The sequence below is a fragment of the Cavia porcellus genome, unplaced genomic scaffold, assembly GCF_034190915.1.
Source record: "Cavia porcellus strain 051 isolate PalLab524CR breed Dunkin Hartley unplaced genomic scaffold, mCavPor4.1 scaffold_12, whole genome shotgun sequence".
Taxonomy (NCBI): domain Eukaryota; kingdom Metazoa; phylum Chordata; class Mammalia; order Rodentia; family Caviidae; genus Cavia; species Cavia porcellus.
The window spans coordinates 61,401,096-61,410,307 of NW_026947495.1; the positions used below are offsets into that span (position 1 = coordinate 61,401,096).

The 9,212-nt window shown below is 44.6% G+C and overlaps 1 long non-coding RNA gene across 1 annotated transcript; it reads right to left on the minus strand.

Moving 5' to 3' along the window:
• Window positions 1-1,801: 1,801 nt before the first annotated feature.
• Window positions 1,802-8,097, minus strand: LOC134478210 (uncharacterized). Its single transcript, XR_010050696.1, has 3 exons — window positions 7,803-8,097; window positions 6,245-6,505; window positions 1,802-5,988 (listed from the first exon to the last, which is right to left on the minus strand). It is a non-coding gene; the product is annotated as an uncharacterized LOC134478210 (long non-coding RNA).
• Window positions 8,098-9,212: the final 1,115 nt, after the last annotated feature.

The window sequence follows — 9,212 nt, forward strand, 5'->3', positions numbered from 1 at the left end:
CAGGGATTGAATCCAGGGCCTCATGCAGGCAAGGTAAGAGCTCTACCACTGAACCACATCTCCAGTCTTCTGTTACCTGGCTTTTAAAGCAGTGATTCTCACTGTGTGGTCCCTGGACCAGCAGTCTCAAGAAGTTATTACAAATGCAAATTCCCAGGCTCCACCACTGCCTTCTGGAAATGATAATCAAGCAGTCAACAAAAGTTTCTTAGCAGACCTAAATGCCACTCACCAATGCACAGCCCCACACACCTCTGAAGCCAGCAAGAATCTGTGCAGCATCTCTGCTCCCCATGCTGCGGGATGCAGAGACAGAGCTCCTGGGCTCTGCTTCAGGTGAATCTCTGGTGGAGCCTTGTAAGCTCTGGCAGCCCAAGAAGCACCTCAGAATCCAGCTCTCAGTGTGGGGCCAGGCACTAAGAAAGGTTTAAAGCGCTTGGGTGACTCCAGGGTGCAAAGTCTATAAATCACAGCAGCAGCACCTATCAAAGCCCTCACCAAAGATAACAATTACTAAACATAGGTGAGTGAGGGATTAACAGAGTCTAAAGGGGGCCCACTCGGAATTTTTTTCATTTATCCAGGGCTTCAAAAGAAGTGTTTAGGATCAAGGGCACCTGGGAGAGGAGCCAGGCCATCACTAGAGAGCTCTGAGCACACCCACATTCTCCTGCTGGATTCCAGAGACCCAAGAAGGTTAGAGCAGAAGTGCAGGAGTGGGTAATCCTTCCTGCCTGGACCCTCTCTGAACCAGGGGAATGGGAGCGCACTTTCACTAACATCTGCCACAGAGCCCGGAAATGGGGATGAGAAAGCCAGAGGCGAGGGGAGAAGAAAAACCAACCTAGGTAAGTCCCCAGACTGGCCTCGGGGCCTCAGTCATCTCCTGTTTAACCTCACAGAGCAACTCCACCAACTCAGCAGGGAGGGAGCTGAGACCAGGACAGGTGCACAGCTCGGGTCATACCTAGGAGGGCCTAAGGTATTCATCCATCAGGACTGGAAGGCTCAGGATGGATGCAGGGCTCCAGAGAACAGGAGAGAGAGATGGAGAGACTGATGGGAGCCGCTGGGTCAGATACACGGAAGTGGAGCTGGACCAATGCAGGTGTGTGTCTGGGTCCACTGGAGGAAGGGGTTTCCCACAGAGTCTGGAGCAGGGGGCTGGGCAGGGCGGGAGCCACCTACCAGCAAGGACAGAGGAAGTCCCCATTTAGACAGCCCTGGTTTAACCTGGAACTGATGTACAGCATAAGAGTTTTATGGTTTAGGACACTTCAGTTTTTCAGAGCCCTTTGGCATCTCCCTAACTTACCTTAATGAGGTCCCAGATGCCTTAACTGAGCCGCAGGCACAAGCGCATTGAGCTGAACCCCTGAAGAGGTAGCTCTCCCGCCCCTAGAGGCCCATGGGTACTCTACACTCACACACTACTCAAAAGTCTTTCGTGAAGCAGTCAAAGAAAACTCCTATAGCATCTGCTGCAGGGAAAAGTTGAAGATACTGCCCAGGTCAAACCAGGGCAGATCTCATCAGAAATATTTTTCTTCCTTTTCCTTCCTTTCTAGAAACAGTTTGTTTTATCATTTCTGAATATGAGAATTAGATCCTAATTGTCCCTCTCTTTCTATCTTCCTATCATTTCTTAAAGCTGTTAGAAAGGACAGAGCAAACTACAAATGCAAATGTATGTCAGGGCTTTATAATTTATACCAGGAGATCTCAAAACCACTTTTGTTTTTTTAGATCTTGTCGTCCCCATTGGGAAAAATTTGAGAACACTTTATGAGAGACATGCAATTATTTATTTACTTGTACATTATATCCATGGGCCTCTATCATCCCCTGATAGTGTAAATCATGAGGCCAAGGCTCACTGTTAGTGACGGGGATGTTGATCATTGAAAGGGGCCTTCTAATAATTCTCAAGTCATTTCAGCTTCTTCCTCCAGACACAGCACCTTGCTCTGTCATTAAGTTCACTTTGAACGAGGTGGACAAAGGTTGGTCTGAGTGGCAGAAGCACCAGCCCGGCCATTTACAAGTTGGTCTGAAGGTAACGCTAGCATGACGGGCAAAGCCAGCAGTTTCTTTGCAGGAAGCTGCTACCCCGCTTCTTGAGGATGTTCTTGAACATGCATGATGCACAGTAGAAAGCCACACAGCCGAGCACACTCATTACACATGGCTGCAAGATGCCTCTGCCTGCAGAAGGCAACTAGACCAGTGAGGCTGCTCCACCAGCCGAGGTGTGCAGACGCTGGCCCCCAGCACCTTGGGGCTCGGTGGCTTCTATGTCATGGGCCAACAGTGTAATAATCTGCATGTTAAATATTATTAAATCCCCTGATGCCTCTCTTGAGGAAAAAAATGACTAAAAGGAATTAAAGTTGTAATATAGATATTTTTTCTTTCCACACCGCAAGTTGTTACACACATGTGCACTGTTGGGGCCCTTGTCTGCCTTTATCTTTTTCTCTTTACCTCTGTTGTCCCTCTTCCCTCGCGTCCTTTAAATTTTTACTCACCAGTAGTCTTGCCTGGGCTCTCAGCAAATCTTTACAGAATGAGAGCACACACGCTTATGCGCTAAGAACAGAATGGATCCCAGAAACTGAACAAGGGCTTTCAATGACCATCTTGTTGTCTTCGCCAGACAGACGTTTAGAAATTGGTGCACTTGGTCCTGTCAGGCACCTATACTGGCATCTGTATTCAAGGTTACACTCAGAATAAAGAGGAGCTAGCATTGGTTAGCAAGTGAAATTGAAAGAGACTTTAACAAGATGTTAATTGTTTACCAAAGCAGGTGAAGATTGGTGACAGAAGCCTGGCACTGTGGCACATGGGCTATCGTCCCAGCTACGCACTTAGCAGGCTGAGGTACGAGGATTGTTTATGCTCAGGAGTTAGAAGCCAGCCTGGGCAATGAACATAGCAGAACCCCACTCTAAAACAAAAATTGATGACAAAACTCTCACTCTAGATTTTATTCCAGTTTGTTTGTTGAAACACTATACAATCCAGACTAGTCCTGAACTCCCTACGTATGCCAGGCTGGACTCACATTCACCATCCTTCTGTCTCAGCCTCCCGGGTACTAGTGTTGGTCTCATTCTTATATGTAGAAAAAATATTCTTTGCTAGGAAAAAAAAATTTCTAGATTCTTCAAGGTTAATATGGATGCCTTGCAAAACCCCATGGAGCTCAAGAACTTTCCAATCCCTCCTCCGATAGGCGCATCAGCCTGTGGTCTAAGATGACAGCTGCACGCACCGCATGTGCCTTTGCCAGGCCAACGGCAGAAGGGAATGGGGTGGTGGCCCTTAAGGACACCCCACAGGAATGTTCCTACCACTTCCCCTACATCTCATCGGCCAACATACAGTGAGCCACATATAGGTGGGTGGGAAAGGCAGGCCCTAAAACTCAGGGAGCACAGTGAGCAGGCACTACCACATCTGCTTTTCAAAATTGAGATTTTAGGGGGCTGGGGATTTAGCTCAGCAGCATAAGCGCCTGCCTTGCAAGCAGGCAGTCGTGAGTTCAATCCCTGGTACCAATAAAAAAATTTTAAAAATAAAAAAATAAACTCAGGGAGCCAGTGAGAAGACTCTGCCACATCTGCTTTTCAAAATTGAGAGTTTCATTAGCAAAGTACAGAATCTGACATTAGAAGTACATTCCAGAATGTCGAGTTTTGGTTGTTTTTTTAAAATTTTGTGTTAGTGTTTGGTCCCTCACAGAGCCATTCTCTGTCACCACCTGGGGGTATTTAAGAATTATCTTGGGGATATACTGTATAAAACAGAAGCCCTGGAAAATATCTCAGCGAATGCACAGTTAATATTAGCCATGTGTTTGGACATACGGAAAGGCAAACTTTCTGTGTCTAATGGAAACCTGCCACGGCTTGATATGATGGTAGCCTCCTCAATAAAGACATAAGCTTTCGCAAACCTGATCCTCCTTCAAATGCTTGAGGGAAGTCAGCTATTTAATGAAACCACAGTGAATCCTGGAGGGAAGACTCCCATCTTACAATGCGAATAATTGCACACTATACATCTAGATCAGAATTGGAAATGTTCATGTATCAGGTTTTTCCAAAATCATCTCATGGGTGATTTTAGCAGACTGAAAAAGACCTCTGAAACAAACTCAAAATGCAAACCTCACCCTGGGTCATTATTCCTCCTTTGAAATCTCATCTCTGCCACCCCCTAAGAGCCCACTGGTCAGTGGGTTTTGCTGCTTCCCTGCAGATCTGAGGCCCACAGCTGGAGCCATGGGCAGATGTTGAGGGACAATCATCCTCCTGTGACTAAAAAGGAGCCAGGGAGAGAATTCACTGTGCTGTGACACACATTTCTTATCTTGTGGGGGCCAAATGTCCAAATACTGCAAGAAGCCCCTCACGAAATGAGACAGGCTGTGACCCAATAGTGAGCCCTCCCTACTTTTGGGAGCACCTAGTCCAGTGAGGGACTTTGCAGTCTATAACCAGTCACCAAGGGACCAGGAAACAAGCAGCTTCTCATCTCCCAGGCCTCGCTGTCCCCCAATAAACTGAGAGCACTTGCTGGCTTAGGTCGCAGAGTACTTTAGGCTCTAGAGAGTTCCACTGAGCTGAAGAGGAAAGCTTGGGGCAGGGCTTACATTTATCAGAGTACCTTGCGGGGAATAGAACTGCCACCCCAAGAGGTGGGGTTTTCAAAGCTGACACCACGTGAGGCCATTTGCCCACCCCATCACCATGACCGCCAATCCAACGAGGAGAGGAGGGAACTTTTATCTCTCTTTCATGTTTTTCCCCTTATGAATTTTAAGGAAAAGAAGAAAATTATAAAATCAGGAGCCTGCACATCCCCTGAGACACGTATATTTAAGCTGGACCAAGCACTACCCTCCTATCACAGGCAACAATTTCACCCTGGCAGGGAAATGGACTAAGTGACTTAATGGATATTTTCCATCTCTAATTTCCATGATTAAAAGAAAGAGGTTGAGAGGGGTACATGTGGAGCCTATTGTGAGTTTGCCAATGAATCCTAATTTAGATCAAAGAGAATCTATGTGACACTGAACCATAAACACCCTAGTGTGCGTTACTTCAAGGAAGTTGTTAGTGTGTTCCCGATGGCTATTATGTGATATAGTTGCGCTCTATAGCCTGCACCCTTTAATTACTAATATAGAAGAAAATCCCATATAAGAGGGAGGAATGTAAATGAGACCTCTGCTCTTTTGAACCTTTTATGCATTTGCCAAATTAAAATTTGCTGTGGACTTTGGTTTTTTCCCTGATCGCTGTTGGTAGTGATCAGTTAGCTCATGGGATTAAATCTGACTTTCCAACAACTATTTCCGATCAGTGTGCAGATTTCAGACCTTTATGTTTGCTTTGCACTAAGACATGGATCATCAGAACCAGATTGGGAGCAACTTTGAAGTTTTCAAAGGTATGGAAGAAATCCTCTCCCATTCTCATCTTTCCTTCTGCTGATCATTGTTCAGGTGCAGGTTGGGGGCCTGCAGCGGTGAGGGGGCCCCAAGGGGTCCAGAGCCGCAGTATTCCACCGCACTCCTGCACTACCTGCAGTGGGGTTTCAAGCAGAGGACTGTGCTTCAGCAACAGCATCCGGATTGCCAGACACAGCCACACTCCTGAAGCGGGGGCTGCTCACACTGACTTTTAAAGCACAATTCCAACACGAGGACAACCATAAATGTCAACCACAACGGCACGATTTCGATGATACTTGTTTCTCTAGGATTCTTCTGCCCTCAGCCCACAGGCAAAAAGAAAATTGATAACAGCTTTGCACTTAAATGAAGAACTAAGTGTGGGAGCAGGCCCTGTACGAAAGCGAAGATGCTATTAGACAGAATGACTGCCGAAGATGTTAGCCCGTCAGTGAGACTGCCGGGCCCTGTTCTGTATCTTGTTCAATAACGCAAACTCCTTCTTTGCCATCTGTCTCTTACTGAAAGAGATAATAATAAAATCATTGCTTAATGAGTAAACTAAGTAGAAGATAATTCCCTGGTAGATCATATTGGTTTTCTTCTCCAAAGGATGCTATTTTCTCAATGAGGCAGAGAACACGGGGGAGAGCGTGTGATCATGCATAAACAGGGACATCTAAAATCGAAACCCAGCACAGCATATGTCATTATTTAAAGCCCCATCAAAGAAACATCCAACTTTTCAGCTGTAACCCAAATATAAATTTCCCTTACCCTGTCAATTAGCAGATTACAAAACTTCTGTAGCAGGAAGACCATTTTGCCAGCAGAGCTGCCGTGCTTGGACTGGGTCCAGGTCAGACAGATGGCGGGGAAAAGGGTGCAGTGAGACGTTCCCTATCGGCAGTCAACTGTTTGGTGCAGCAAACGGAACCTCCGAAGGGCTGAGCCACAGGGTGAAGCGCAGCCCCCGCACAGCTGGAGAGGCATACAGATGTGTAGCCGTACCAGAGGAGACAGGACTAGCACAAGAGTCTGCCAAGGGAAGCATTTAAACAGGAAAATATGCAAAACATTAGATAATTAGAAACCTTGTTCTTTGGCACCTAAAAGGTTCCTACCCACCCATCCTAACGGATGAGCATAAAAAGCAGTCATGACTTCTCCAAGTGTGGTATGATTGTGTAAGCCACGGTAATAGAGTTCTTACTCCCTGTGGAACACTGACTACACCACACACAATCAAATGACGTGACTGTGGGGGGAGGGCACACGTGCTATACTGTGTTAAACGCCACCTGTCCACATAATGGTCTATTTGTAAAACTTGTTCTCATGAAACCAGAAAAGCTTGATTCAAGGGATGATGGCTAATAAGGTTATTTCCCTAGAAACAACAATAATAGCTTCCTGATTTTCAAAAGTGATTTTTTTTTTTCCTTCAGAGACAGGATCTCTCTATGCAGTTTAGGCGGTCTTTACCTTGTGGTGATCCTCCTGCCTCAGCCTCTCAGGTACTGGGATTACAAACATGAGCCACCATGCCCAGCCTTTAAAAGTGAACTTTATACCTGCCTTTGCAAGCAGGCGGTCGTGAGTTCAATCCCTGGTACCGATAAAAATGAAGAAGACAAAAATTAAATAAATAAATAAATAAATAAATAAATAAGGGCTGGGGATTTAGCTCAGCGGCATAAGCAGCTGCCTTACAAGCAGGCAGTCATGAGTTCGATCCCTGGTACCGATAAAAAGTAAAAAAAAAAAAATAAATAAATAAATAAAAGTGAACTTTAAAATGAAAAAACACTCACTGATGATATTTAAAAATTTTTTAAATTTCCTTTCATAAGACCAAATAGATAAAATTATTTCATTAAAAATATTTTAGATCAGTGAGTGTCTTTACTTTTCTCTCATTAACCACTTAGTAGTTTATCCCAGCATCACTCAGGCAGTGATTTACACACTGATTATCCTGAGCATCTCTTGGACTGGGGTCATTTCAACCAGTCAATTCTCACATTAAATAAACTATTGTCATTTTTATACTTACTGTTATAAAAATTTTTTAATGTGCATTTTCAGTCACACTGTATTTAAATCATTGGACTGGTAAGTGATTAAATGAATCATGATTAGCTACTTGTAAATACCACACTTGGAGAAGTCATGACTCTACTTTTTATGCTCATCTGCTTAGGACAGGTGGGCAGGAAATTTTTAGATGCCAAAGAACAAGGTTTTCAATTATCCAACAATGTACCAGCACTTTACATGTGGCAACTCACGTAATCTTCTAAACGACCTTGAAAAATGAAATTATTCCCTTCACCTTCAAGAGGTTAAAGATCCAAGAGTGGACTCGGCCACATTCTGACAGTGACACACAACCTCCACTCCATCCCGGTGCCCCAAGGAGGGAGGCAGCTGTTGGTCACAAGTTCCAAGGCTGACTTGGTCTTTAGTAAAGCAGTGCCACCTGGGGCCCGGTGGATCAGGGACCTTACGCAACCCAGCTGGTTGCCCTCATGTCAGAGTCTCTAGTTTGGCCGGCTCAAGCTCTTGGCTATTGGAACATGAAGCATTCTGTTCCCAAGCACAAGAGTCCTGTCTTTTAGAAGTTCTTCCTGAAAGTGACCCTGTAGGACCAAGAATCTGCTTGTACCTTGACACCTGTCTGCCAAGTAAGAGATTTGTAAACAGGAAAGATGGTCACTGTACTTTTGATTTTCATGGCGCCCTTTCACTACCAAATTTCAGTTCTTTTCCTTATGCTCTTTTTTGCCCACTCATCCACAGTGGCTTGCAGGCAGTGGGCTTCCTATATTGAGCTACAAGGCCCAAGGAAGGGTCTTCTTATACTGAAATAGTGCAGAGATACGGAAATCATGATCCTAATGATAATAATAATGGATTTCATTTTTTTCCCAGTTGTTTTAGCAAAAGTTAACCCTGCCTTCATATACACGCTATCTTTGTTTTTGCTTTTTGACATGATCTTGACCAAACAAAATAGGAGAGAGAAGCCAATGCCATGCACTTCTACAACAGACCTGATTAAAGAGAATGCAAACCTGGTGTTGCGTTCAGTACCATAGGAACTGCAAAACCTAGGCAAGGTTGACCTGGCAAGCCCGCAGGGGCATTTTATGATTAGCACTACCATTTTCAATTCAGAACTCCCATAAGACAGACGATCGATTGATTAAAACAACAATTAACGTGGTCATCAGTTCAAACTCTGCAACCCAGGCCTCTGCTCTGTCTCCACACCCCATGAAGAAGAAGGGGGGGAAAAACACAAAAGCCTCATAGAAACAACAATTGCCTATTTTAATCTTGGCAACTTATAACTGACAATTACGTTGTTAATTGATAGTTATTTCACTGAGTTGTCATCCATGTAGATTGCTCAGATTAGCAATGTTGGGTTTGCATTGTGATTAAGCCACTGGGTAGCTGCATAAAAACTGTTGTATTCTATTACAGATCCATTCTAACATCGCAGAAGAGGAAAAAGGCCAGCCCTGGCTCACAGGCACAGATGACTTGGGAAAGAGGTTGGGAGGTTCAAAGTTCTTGTTGAAAAATGACTTTGAGCAGAATTGTAGGTTAATGAAATTCAACGTTTACAGAAATTTCTTGGGGCTAAAGATTTAGCTCAGTGGCTCAAGCGCTTGCCTGATAAGCTCGAGGTCATGAGTTCAATCCCCAGTATACCCTCAAAAAATAAAATAAAGAA